Raw genomic sequence first — 12,672 nt, 5'->3', positions numbered from 1 at the left:
AGGAGAAACAGGGTACTTGCACAGTCTTGAAGTACCTCCTTCAAGGTATTTATTAATTACATAGATCAAAATAATAACTTTACAAGCAGAAACACAGTAGATCCCACCTCCTTTTAACTAAGTTATCAAGGTTAACATTGCCAATGATAAGACATGTTGACATTGTGTACCCCTGATATGGTGTGCTGAGAAGGCTCGCGTGTCAAAATGCATAACCTCTGTCTAAGCATGAGAAATATCAGACAAACCACCAAACTGAGAGACGTTGTACAAAATGATTGACCGATACTCCTCAAAAGTGCCAAGGCTCAAATAGATATATAGTTGTCAAGGGGGAGGCAGGATGAGGGAGGAATAGATTGGGAGTTTGGGATTAGCAGATGCAAACAATTATATACAGAATGGATAAACAACAAGGTCCTACTGTAATCCTACTGTATAGCACAGGGAGCTATATTCAATATCCTGTATTAAACCATAATGGAAAATAATATTAAATATATATATATGAAACTGACCACTTTGCGGTACACCAGAAACTAACAAAACATTGTAAATCAACTATACTTCAAAAAGTAAATTTAAAAAATGATTTAAAAAATATTTTTAGCATGCCACATTGCATGTGGGATCTTAGTCCCAACCAGAGATTGAAACTGTGCCAACCTGCAATGGGCAGGCGGAGCTTTTGTTGTTTTTTTTTTTGGAAGGGGGGAGTCTTAACCACTAGACAGCTAGTATAGTTCCTAATTAATGAATTTTAAAAAATGTTCACCACAATCCCGAAAAAAGAGTGCCAAGGCTCTGAAAGACTTTCACATAGTAAAGGAGACTAAGGAAAGTGGACAATTATTAATAAATACAATGTGGGATTCTGGATTGGATCCTGGAACAGAAAGGACAAAGTGGTAAAGGTCAAATAAAGTCTGTAGTTTAGCTCATGTTATCATATCAGCGTTAATTCACTTTGGTAATTTTACTGTGATTGTGCAAGATATTGGGCTTTCCAGGTGGCACACTCTCAAAGAACCTGCCTGCCAATGCTGGAGATGTGTGTTGGACTCCTGGCTTGGGAAGGGCCCCTGGAGAAGGAAATGACTGCCCACTCTAGTATTCTTGCTTGGAGAATCCCACAGACAGAGGAGCCTGGCAGGCTACAGTCCATAGGGTCACAAAGACTCAAACACAATTGAGCGACTAACACACACACAGACACACACACGGAAATCACAAAGAGTCAGACACGACTGAAGTGACTTAGCATGCACACATGCATGCAAGATACTAACAATAAGAGAAGCTGGGTGAAGAATATTTGTACTATTTTTGTAATTTTTCTGTAAGTCTTTCTCCTTACAGAAGAACTGTAAGGAGAAATAGTTCAGTTCAGTTCAGTCACTCAGTCGTGTCTGACTCTTTGCAACCCCATGAACCGCAGCACGCCAGGCCTCCCTGTCCAACACCAAATTCCAGAGTCCACCCAAATCCATGTCCATTGAGTCAGTGATGCCATCCAACCATCTCATCCTCTGTCATCTCCTTCCCCTCCTGCCCTCAATCCTCCGCAGCATCATGGTCTTTTCAAATGAGTCAGCTCTTTGCATCAGTATTGGAGTTTCAGCCTCAACATCAGTCCTTCCAATGAACACCAGGACTGATCTCCTTTAGAATGGACTGGTTGGACCATCCATTTGAATTGATGTTCAAAAGCATCAATTCTTCGGCACTCAGCTTTCTTTATAGTCCAACTCTCACATCTATACATGACCACTGGAAAAGCAAGGAGAAATAAGGACAAAATTATTTCAAAACAAAACATAAATGCTCATTCTAAGAAATCATAGCAATCAATCCTCAGTTCAAGGAATAGGACATTATCGGTACCCTAGAGTCGGACACGACTGAAGCAACTTAGCAGCCTCCTTGTTAATCACAGATTCTTATTTCCCACGGAGGTCACCACTGCGGTGAATTTTATGGTAATTACTTCAAGGTCCAATGCTGTAAAGAGCAATGTTGCATAGGAACCTGGAATGTTACGTCCATGAATCAAGGCAAACTGGAAGTGGTCAAACAGGAGATGGCAAGAGTGAACATTGACATTTTAGGAATCAGCGAACTAAAATGGACTGGAATGGGTGAATTTAACTCAGATGACCATTATATCTACTACTGTGGGCAGGAATCCCTTAGAAGAAATGGAGTAGCCATTATGGTCAACAAAAGAGTCCGAAATGCAATCTCAAAAACAACAGAATGATCTCTGTTCGTTTCCAAGGCAAACCATTCAATATCACAGTAATCCAAATCTCTGCCCCAACCAGTAATGCTGAAGAAGCTGAAGTTGAACGGTTCTATGAAGACCTACAAGACCTTTTAGAACTAACACCCAAAAAAGATGTCCTTTTCATTATCAGGGGACTGGAATGCAAAAACAGGAAGTCAAGAAACACCTGGAGTAACAGGCAAATTCGGCCTTGGAGTACAGCATGAAGCAGGGCAAAGGCTAACAGAGTTTTGCCAAGAGAATGCACTGGTCATAGCAAACATTCTCTTCCAACAACACAAGAGAAAACTCTACACATGGACATCACCAGATGGCCAACACCGAAATCAGGTTGATTATATTCTTTGCAGCCAAAGATGGAGAAGCTCTATACAGTCAGCAAATACAAGACTGGGAACGGACTGTGGCTCAAATCATGAACTACTTATTGCAAAATTCAGACTTAAATTGAAGAAAGTGGGGAAAATCACTAAACCATTCAGGTATGACCTAAATCAAATCCCTTATGATTATACAGTGGAAGTGAGAAATAGATTTAAGGGACTAGATCTGATAGACAGAGTGCCTGATGAACTATGGATGGAGGTTCGTGACATTGTTCAGGAGACAGGGATCAAGACCATCCCCAAGAAAAAGAAATGAAAAAAAGCAAAATGGCTATCTGAGGAGGCTTTACAAATAGCTGTGAAAAGAAGAAAAGTGAAAAGCAAAGGAGAAAAGGAAAGATATAAGCATCTGAATGCAGAGTTCCAAAGAACAGCAAAGAGAGATAAGAAAGCCTTCCTCAGTGATCAGTGCAAAGAATTAGAGGAAAACAATAGAATAGGAAAGACTAGAGATCTCTTCAAGAAAATTAGAGATACCAAGGGAACATTTCATGCAAAGATGAGCTCGATAATGGACAGAAATGGTATGGACCTAACAGAAGCAGAAGATACTAAGAAGAGGTGGCAAGAATACTCAGAAGAACTATACAAAAAAGATCTTCATGACCCAGTTAATCACGATGGTGTGATCACTTACCTAGAGCCAGACATCCTGGAATGTGAAGTCAAGTGGGCCTTAGGAAGCATCACTATGAACAAAGCTGGTGGAGGTGATGGAATTCCAGGTGAGCTATTTCAAATCCTGAAAGATGATGCTGTGAAAGTGCTGCACTCAGTATGTCAGCAAATTTGGAAAACTCATCAGTGGCCACGGGACTGGAAAAGGTCAGTTTTCATCCCAATCCCAAAGAAAGGAAATGCCAAAGAATGCTCAAACTACCACACAATTGCACTCATCTCACATGCTAGTAAAGTAATGCTCAAAATTCTCCAAGCCAGGCTTCAGCAATACCTGAACTGTGAACTTCCAGATATTCAAGCTGGTTTTAGAAAAGGCAGAGGAACCAGAAATCAAATTGCCAACATCCGCTGAATCATCGAAAAAGCAAGAGAGTTCCAGAAAAACATCTATTTTCTGCTTAATTGACTATGCCAAAGTCTTTGACTATGTGGATCACAATAAACTGTGGAAAATTCTGAAAGAGATGGGAATACCAGACCACCTTACCTGCCTCTTGAGAAACCTGCATGCAGGTCAGGAAGCAACAGTTAGAACTGGGCATGGAACAACAGACTGGTTCCAAATAGGAAAAGGAGTACATCAAGGCTGTATATTGTCACCCTGCTTATTTAACTTCTATGCAGAGTACATCATGAGAAACGTTGGGCTGGAGGAAGCACAAGCTGGTATCAAGATTTCAGGAAGAAATATCAATAACTTCAGATATGCAGATGACACCACCCTTATGGGAGAAAGCAAAGAGTAATTGAAGAACCTCTTGATGAAAGTGAAAGAGGAGAGAGGAAAAGTTGGCTTAAAGCTCAACATTCAGAAAACGAAGATCATGGTATCCATCCCATCACTTCATGACAAATCGATGGGGAAACAGTGATTGACTTTATTTTTGGGGGCTCCAAAATCACTGCAGATGATGATTGCAGCCATGAAATTAAAAGACTTTTACTCCTTGGAAGGAAAGTTATGACTAACATAGACAGCATATTCAAAAGCAGAGACATTAGTTTGTCAACAAAGGCTATGTCAAGGCTATGGTTTTTCCAGTAGTCATGTATGGATGTAAGAGTTGGACAATAAAAAAAAGCTGAGCGCCGAAGAATTGATGCTTTTGAACTGTGGTATTGGAGAAGACTCTTGAGAATCCCTTGGACTGCAAGGAGATCCAACCAGTCCATCCTAAGGGAGATCAGTCTTGGTGTTTACTGGAAGGACTGATGTTGAGGCTGAAACTCCAGTACTTTGGCCACCTGATGCGAAGAGCTGACTCATTTGCAAAGACCCTGATGCTGGTAAAGATTGAGGGCAGGAGGAGAAGGGGACAACAGAGGATGAGATGTTTGGATGGCATCACCGACTCAATGGACATGAGTTTGGGTAAGCTCTGGGAGTTGGTGATGCACAGGGAGGCCTGGCGTGCTGTGGTTCATGGCGTTGCAAAGAGTCGGACACGACTGAGCGACTGAACTGAACTGAATGAGTCTTTATTCATTGTATATTCCCAAGGAAAAAAAGGGGAAGGGAAAACAGAATGTGTGTTACAAAATGATAGCAAGTGGGAAAGGAAGTACCCGGCACAACAAAATCAACCATCAAATAAACACTGCCCAGATGGGGTTGCCAAAGCCCAAGAGGGCTATGTTTCCTGTAGTTCGGGAATGAGAGGAAAGGATGAAGGAAAGAACAGATGGGTACATGCTTTTCTACCCCCTTTCCTCATCATAAATTTAAGATTTCACACCTATGGCTTCTAGCAGTAAACATGGAGTTATATTCATCCATCTTCTATTAAACAATCTTGTCACCTATTGGATATCAATTTCTCGCACCTGCATAAAAGTTCCTACGTGACTTGGATATACATTCATCTTTCCTTTTGTGGTCTTCTAACCCCACTTTCTACATGGAAAACTCCCCCATTGCTCCTGTCTACCGTCAGACTTGAGATTAAAATAGGTTTTAATCCATCCAAAGACAGCAGTCTGCTTAGCGTGAATCACATCAAGGAATGGTCATGACTCAGGAGACTGGGAACAAGGGATGAAGAGTTCCTAGCTTCTTCAGGATTTTTGCACAGATCATTTAAACGCAGGCACCCCACAAATTAAATATACAGGTGTATGGGCTATTTTAGGGGACACAAAGGTGGACATAAGAGGCTCGAGTAGGAATCTAGTTTTTAGGACAGACAATCTTGTTCAAAATAGGAAATAGGGGAAGGGGAAGACAAAAGAAAGTGTGGGTCAAGACACCCTACTTCAAGAAGAGGGGCCCCCAGGCTTATGTTTCAGATCTTTTTGCCTGGTGCAAAACCTTTTGTCAAAGATGCTCTGGCTATTTTTCTCAAAATGGAAAGAAGTTTGTAAACAATAAAACTCTAAAAGAACATGGAGAAGACCAACACATTATATTTACACAAACTATACCACCCAGCAATCGCCAAATCAGCTACTTGTGAGGTCCTACAAAGCCCAGACAAATGTTATAACTAGAGGGGGAGTAGCAGTTGGGGGAGACAAGAACCCAGGCTCAGACCCACATCACCCAATGCGTGCTATTGCATTTGCTCCTTTACAACACTATGAGGTAGATTTGCAGGGATCTCACAGCATGTAAATGAAACTCCCTTTTTCCCTTTAGCCACCATGATACTAGTCACTTCTGCAGCAGGGCAGGACCGTGGCTCTGGGAACCACGAAGAAGCCATAGCTGATGGTCTCCCTGGAAGACAAGCAGGAAATGCCCAGAATTGTATAAAGTTAAGGATCTTGTCCTTGCTTCATGTATCCAACCCTGGGCAGCTCAAAATGGGTACAGAGACATTGCTCTTAAAACCTATCTTTACCAACTCACGTTTTTTATTAAAAAAAAACACACACATACAATATACCCTGCTGTGCTTGGTAAAGTGAAGTGAAGTTGCTCAGTCATATCTGACTCTTTGCAACCCCATGGACTGCAGCCTCCCAGGCTCCTCTGCCCATGGGATTCTCCAGGCAATAGTCCTGGAGTGGATTGCCATTTCCTTCTCCAGGGGATCTTCCCAACCCAGGGCTTGAACCCGGGTCTCCCACACTGTAGACAGACACTTTACTGTCTGAGCCACCAGAGAAGCCCGCTGTGCCTGGTAGGTTTAACCCAATCCAGTGAAGGATGGATCTGATATGTAAAGTGAGTCCTGTGCCCTGGGATTAGAGGTCTAGAATGGGATCCTTTATCACACCTACAGAGGACCTTTGCCTAATCTTAGCTTCCCCTCTCTGCTTTTACCTGGCCCAGCCTTTCCTAACCTCTCTGCACCACCTCTCCCTATTCAAACCAATTTCCAATCTTTCAGTAGAAGACTAAGTCATGCAGCAACCCAGTAAAAACCTAGTCTCTTATGAAACATTGAAGATGGAGGGGTTTCAAGAGGACACCACAGCAGAAAGTGAAAATGAAAGTCACTCAGTTGTGTCTGACTCTTTTCGACCCCATGGACCATACAGTCCATGGAATTATCTAGGCCAGAATACTGGAGTGGGTAGCCATTCCCTTTTCCAGGGGATCTTGCCCACCCAGGAATCGAACCCAGGTCTCCCTCACTGCAGGCGAATTCTTTACCAGCTGAGCTACCAGGGAATCTGGCATAAAAGCCAGCTCTAACTGGCAAAAATGAGGTAGTTCAATAGGCTATACACTTCAAATAGTTGTTCTCTCTGGTGATAGAGCAACAAAAAGCATTCCTATCGTGCAGACCCAGAGCTCCTGCCAACTCACCCCTGAGATTGCTCACATACCTGAGAACACAGTGCAGGTATGGGGTCTTAGATTAAAATATACAAGAATACAAAACCAGAATATTTATATATCATGAAAAAATAGTTAAAATACACAAGATACGTCATTCCCCAAGAACTAGTGTGGTTGGAATCCTGGAGAAAGAAGGACCCAAGGCATAGTCACCAAGGGCAGCAAATAAATAAAATTGTATTGGTCCTGAATGGGGTGGGAGTGAGCTTAGAAGCACCAGGACTGCAGCTGTTTCTTCAGACCATCCCTTTCACCTGTCATCACAACCCACTGCTTAGGACAGTTCTCAGCACTCCATTCCAAGAGGGGGTTATGAGAAGACAAGATGTGGAAAACCCTGCCTCCCTGCTGACAAATTTCCTCCCACAGAATGCAGTGACTTGTGGGTTGGGTTCATCAATCTGGTCTCATGCTTAATCTTTTCACTCTGGCATGGGAAATATTATTCCATCTCCTTTAAGAGTAAAACAAATTCTCTATCCAGACCACTTTCAAAAGCTGGAGATTCTGGGGGTGCAGACTCAGATAAAGCATGCAGGGAGGGTTAACCCCCAAAGCCCTCACATGCGTTTGGAGAGAGCGTGACTGGAGTTCCTTCGTTTCATGACTTCCTCCCACCAAGAGAGAAGAGGGGGTGATGCTCTGCACCCTGGCCTGAGATACATGGCAGTGCAGCTGCCCCCTACCCACCCTGTCCCCACTTACTCCACTCTGCCGATTGATGCCTGCTTCTCAAAACTTTCTGATCACGAAAGGATAGCTGCTACCTACTGTGGCTCAATTCTGGGCCTCTGGGAACGTGGCAGGGCTACGGTTCTCTTCCTCCTCCCGAAAGTAGGCTTTCTTTCCCTGGGAGCTGGGAGCTTGCTGGGCCTTCAACAGACATGAGGCTACCATATGATTGGTGCTGTAGCAGAAGTGGCATTTGTTGGACTGGGGTGACAGGTTGCATTTCTTGGCATGATGGTCTGCTGCTGCTGCTGCTGCTAAGTTGATTCAGTCGTTTCCGACTCTGTGTGACCCCATAGATGGCAGCCAACCAGGCTCCCCCATCCCTGGGATTCTCCAGGCAAGAACACTGGAGTGGGTTGCCGTTTCCTTCTCCAATGCATGAAAGTGAAAAGTGAAAGGGAAGTCGCTCAGCCGTGTCCAACTCCTAGTGACCCCATGGACTGCAGCCTACCAGGCTCCTCTGTTCATGGGATTCTCCAGGCAAGAGTACTGGAGTGGGGTGCCATTGCCTTCTCCGGCATGATGGTCTAGACCTCCACAATTGTAGCACATCTCTCCCTTTGACCTGTGTTTCTGCATATTCTTTCCTTTGGGTCGCCTTTCGCTCCCAACACAGAACAGCACACCAGGGCCCGTGACTCGGATAGAGGCCAGGCCCTCGGCTGACTTCTTAAAGGTGAACTCCACAGCCTCGCCCTCCTTCAAGCGCCAGAAGCCCTCCAGGTGCAGCTTGCTCTGGTGCACAGAGACATCCACTGCAGGGCTGATCGCGACCCCTACCCGGGTGGGTCATGGACAGGACGCCAAATGCCAAGCACACACTGAAGCATTCATAGAAGCCAGCACTGTGGAGTACCTGTGGCTCCTTGGGCGCCTCCTCTGGCGCCTTGGTGCAGCCACCTGCAAACCGGTGGTGTGACACAGAGCCCATGGTCTATGAGCCCGCAGCCCCGGGCCCCTGCTCCCCATTGTATACATTTATATACATTTTGTATATCCATTCCTCTACCAGTGGACACTTGGGTTGCTTCCACATCTTAGCTATTGTGAATAATGCTGCTACCAACATAGGTGTACAAATACCTCTTTAAGACCCTGCTTTCAGTTCTTTGGGGTATATACACAGAAGTGGAATTGCTGGACCATAATATAATTCTATTTTTAATTTTAAAAAATGACATATGCACACTGCAATACTTGTTTATTTTTGTTTGCACCAAGTCTTCCTTGCTGCACACACGCTACTCTCTGGTTACGATGCTCAGTCTCGCTGCGATAACTTCTCTTGCTGTGGAGCAGGGGCTCTAGGCATGTGGGCTGCGGTGGTTACTGCATGGGGGCTCATTAGTTGCGGCTTGAAGGTCCTAGAGTGTGCAGGCTTTAGTACTTTTGGGGTGTGGGCTCAGTAGCTGCAACTTGCAAGCTCTAAAACGCAGGCTCATTATTTGCAGCTCATGGGTTTAATTGCTCTGAGGCATGTGGGATTTTCCCAGATCAGGGATCAAACTGATGTCTCCTGCATTGGCAGGCAGAATTTTTATTACCACAGAGCCACCAGGAAAGCCCATCCCATCAGTTTTTACAGGTAATTTTTTGTCATTATTTAAATATCGTATAATAATTCACATTGTTATGTCTTTTTGACCGATGGTTTAATTAGTAGTATATTTCATTATTTCCAAAAATCTTGAGTTCTAGAAAACTGTATTAAGATTAGAGATTGTACTTTGTATTATCATTTTATAATTTTTCGGCAGAGCAGCAGTTGGGATCTTAGTTCTCAGACCAGGGATCGAACCCACACACCAGTCACTTCCCTGGACCACCAGGGAAGTCTTGATATTTTGTATTATTTCTATCCTTTAAAATTCATTGAAAATTGCTATATTCCCAGCATATGTTCAGTGTTTGCAGATGTTCCATGTATGCTTGAAAATATGTATATACATGTATATTCTAGTTTATTGGATGTAGTATTATACGGATTGCTTTTCATTGAAAATAAGATGCACCCAGTATTTTTTTTTGCTAGGGTTGCCTTAAAAAAAGTACCACAAAACAGAGAGCTCTAACAATAGAAATTTATTGTCTCACAGTTCTGGAGGATAGAAGTATGAGACTAAGGTGCTGGCAGTATTTGTTCTTTGGAAGGCTGGAGGAAGAATATGTTCCATACCTCTCCCCTAGCATCTGATGGTTTGCTGGTAATTTTTAGTATCAGTATGTGCTGTGCTTAGTCGCTCAGTTGTGTCCGACTCTGGCTCCTCCTCCAGGGGATCTTCCTGACCCAGGGACTGAACCCGAGTCTCCTGCATCTCCTGCATTGCAGACGATTCTTTACTGCTGAGCCACTGGGGAAGCCCTACTCCTGGTATGACCTCATCTTAATCAATTTCACCTGCAATGACCCAAGCCCCCTTTCCAAGTACGGTCACATTCTGAGGTACTGAGGGTTACGACTTTAACATATGACTTTTTGAGAGACACAGTCCAACATATAACACACTATTACTTTACTTACTATCAAAAAGCTTTAAAATGTTATCAGTTTAAAAAAATGCTACCAATTAAACTATAACTCAATACCGGGATACCGACGGATTAAAACAAACAAACAATAAACCAAAAAACCCTATCAGTGGCTCAGAGGTTAAAGCGTCTGCCTCCAATGCAATAGACCCGGGTTCGATCCCTGGGTCGGGAAGATACCCTGGAGAAAAAAATGGTAACCCACTCCAGTATTCTTGCCTGGAGAATCCTATGGACGGAGAAGCCTGATTGGCTACAGTCCACGGGGTCACAAAGAGTCGGACACGACTGAGCGACTTCACTTTCACTTTCACTTTTAGAGTTAATTAACACTGATACTTTTTCCCTGCCTGTTGTATCAATTATAGAGATAGGTATATTGAAATCTATGATTGGGAGTTTTTCTAATTCTCTTTGTAGTGCTCTCAATTTTTTTCTTTTTATATATTAAGGCCATGTTATTGGATGCATAAATATTAATATTTAAGATGGTTATATATTTTTCTGGTGAATGTTACCTTTCATCTTTATGAGTTAACTCTTAAGTGTTACTTTCTGCCTGAAATTCTAGCTAGTTTATTATCAATATAGCTATCCTAATTTTCTTCTGGTTTGTGTTGATACAGTTTATCTTTTTCCAAACTGTTATTTTGAATTTTTCTATTTTCTTATGTTCAATAAATGTCTTATGGTCAGGATACATTTAGATTGTTTCCCTTACCCCCAGCTCCACCCACTGAGGAATTCAGAATGTTTCATTTAAAGGTGAGTGATTGGGCTTCCCTGGTGGCTCAGTGGTAAAGAACCTGCCTACCAATGCAGGAGACACTTGTTCGATCCCTGGTCCTGGAGGATTCCACATACCGCAGAGCAACTAAGCCCAAGCGTGAACCCACATGCTGCAATACTGAAGCCTGTGTTCCACAGGAGAAGTCACCGCACTGAGAAGCCTGCACATCACAACAAAGAGTAGCCCCCACTCAGCAGAACCAGAAAAATGCCTGCACAGCAGCGAAGACCCAGCACAGCCAATAAATAAATAAAATTATTTAAAAAAGAAGGAAAAATAAAGGTGAGTGATTAAAACCAGACCTTTACGTGTCTTCTCTTGGACACCAGCCTCTCTTTGAGGCTGGGCCTTGTCTCTCCTCCCCCATCACTCTGCAAAGAAGGCTATGACTCAGGTGGTGGCAAGGCCTCTGGGATGAAAGGTTGCTCCTCCCCACAAAGCAGCTGGTTTGGGAGCTACCCACCATGGGCTCTGTGAGTGCCCTTGGGGTGTCTTGACCCCTGCTCAGCGTCAGGGCAGGCTCAGTGCCTCCCCTCCCTGCAGAGGAGACCACCAGTGAGCCTGGGGCCTTCTGGACTTGGCCTCCGTGTCCCCAGTAGATGTAGGATAGGATGTAGCTTGGGCTGTCCTGCAGGCTCACATCAGAGCATCCATTCACAAGATCTTCAGGGCCTTGTAGTTACATTTTTATTTTATTGATCCAACCTCACAGTCTTTGAGTTCTTTTTTTTTCAGCTGTGCAGACTTAGTTGCTACATAGCATTCAGGATGGTCTTCCCTGTTGGCTCGGTGGTAAAAAATTTGCCTGCTAAGCAGGAGACATGGGTTTGATCTCTGGGTTGGGAAGATCCCCTGGAGAAGGAAATGGCAACCTACTCTAGTATTCTTGCCAGGAAAATCCCATGGACAGAGGAGCCTGGCAGTCTACAGTCCATGGGGTGGCACAACAGTTGGACACAACTTAATGACTAGACAGCAACTAGCATTCAGGATATTAGTTCCTGAACCAGGGATAAACCTGAGTCCTGTGCATTGCAAAGTAGATTCCCAACCACTGGACCACCAGTCCCAAACTTTGACTTTTAATTGAAGCATTTAATACATCTACATTTAATAAAATTACTTATATATTAAAGTTTAAATCTGCCATATTATGTGGAAGTTCTATTTTGTATATTCTCTCTGGCTTTGTCTTATTTAAACTTTTCAATTTGACTAATTTTAGATTTACAGAATGATTGTAAAGACAGTAAAAGAGTTCCTGTATACCCACACCTGGTTTTCCCTATTATTATCATCTTACATTACTATGGTACATTTTTACAATTAATGAACCACTACTGATACATTATCATTAACTTAGTCTATACTTTATTCAGATTTATTTGTTTTACTTAATATCCTTTTACTGTTCCAGGGTCCTGTCCTGGAACATTAGGGCATTACATTTACTCCTTTCTCCTAAGGCTCCTCTTGGTTG

General features: G+C 43.2%; 1 pseudogene; it reads right to left on the bottom strand.

Annotated features, from left to right (window-relative positions):
• Window positions 1-7,918: 7,918 nt before the first annotated feature.
• LOC109556987 (protein lin-28 homolog A-like) lies at window positions 7,919-8,804 on the bottom strand (annotated as a pseudogene).
• Between the last annotated feature and the right edge of the window lie 3,868 nt (window positions 8,805-12,672).

The sequence above is a fragment of the Bos indicus genome, chromosome 3 (assembly GCF_029378745.1).
Source record: "Bos indicus isolate NIAB-ARS_2022 breed Sahiwal x Tharparkar chromosome 3, NIAB-ARS_B.indTharparkar_mat_pri_1.0, whole genome shotgun sequence".
In the NCBI taxonomy this organism is placed as follows: Eukaryota; Metazoa; Chordata; class Mammalia; order Artiodactyla; family Bovidae; genus Bos; species Bos indicus.
This window is presented reverse-complemented; position numbering and strand designations above follow the sequence as displayed.